Consider the following 1,049-nt stretch of genomic DNA (forward strand, 5'->3'; position numbering starts at 1 on the left):
TTATTTATTCATTCATTTATCATTCATTCATTCATGCATTCATTCATTCATTCATTCATTCATTCATTCTTTCATTCATTTATTTATAAACGTTTTGTGGGGGTATTATTTCGGTATGTGAACCAATAAAGCATGCATTGGAAACTCAACAATAATTTATTTATTTATAAAGGTTCTACGGAGGTATTGTTTTGGTACGTGGACCACTAAAGCATGCAACGGAAACTCGACAATAATGTAGTGAAGAATTCATGGCGCAACCTACCCTCAAATATCTCTTTAACGGGTGAATCAATGTCATCCATACTTTGTACAGCAGTTTGCATTAATTTGTCGTAACTTAATCATATTTTCCACTACAACTGAGGCAAGATTTAAAAACTTTTCATCCTAAATTTATATAAAATACTATAAATCTCTTTCACGCCGAAAATGGGATTGTTTCACAGCACTCCCCGCTTCTCATACACATTTTTCATACCCATGTCAAAGATAGTACACCCATAATATGGCCTACGTCACAGCTCACTAGTGACACTTTTTAGTGCGAAACTTGCTTCAAGAAATTGATTTTATTATGAACACATTTTAGCACTAAAGATTTTCAAAGCATGCGTTCAATAAAGATAGTGTCACGATTAGAAAAAAATTACGGGCTTGCTTTTAAAAGGGATGTTGCCCCAGCTGTAAACCTTGTAAATTCTGTTGAAACCGCACCCACTTTTATTTTTAAATTAGTATTTATTGAAGAATTTTCTAGAATATACCTAACAGGTGTTTACAAAAGATTGGTCTGTTAAGACAAATTGATACAAGTCAGAGTGCAAAGGCTGGAGAGTCTATGTTAAATAGTTTAGGAAATATTTGATAGTACGTTGCGCCACGAAATTTTGACCGCGCTATAAAGGTGCGTTCTATTTAGTCGATTCGTTTCCCTCTCCTTTCTTATCTTCTCTTGTTTCCATGCACCTCCCCCTTTGTCTTCAAAATTCCCTGTTTTCTAACACCATCTCTCTATCTTTCTCTCTCTCTCTCTCTCTCTCTCTCTC

This window comes from Aplysia californica, unplaced genomic scaffold, assembly GCF_000002075.1.
Source record: "Aplysia californica isolate F4 #8 unplaced genomic scaffold, AplCal3.0 scaffold00698, whole genome shotgun sequence".
In the NCBI taxonomy this organism is placed as follows: domain Eukaryota; kingdom Metazoa; phylum Mollusca; class Gastropoda; order Aplysiida; family Aplysiidae; genus Aplysia; species Aplysia californica.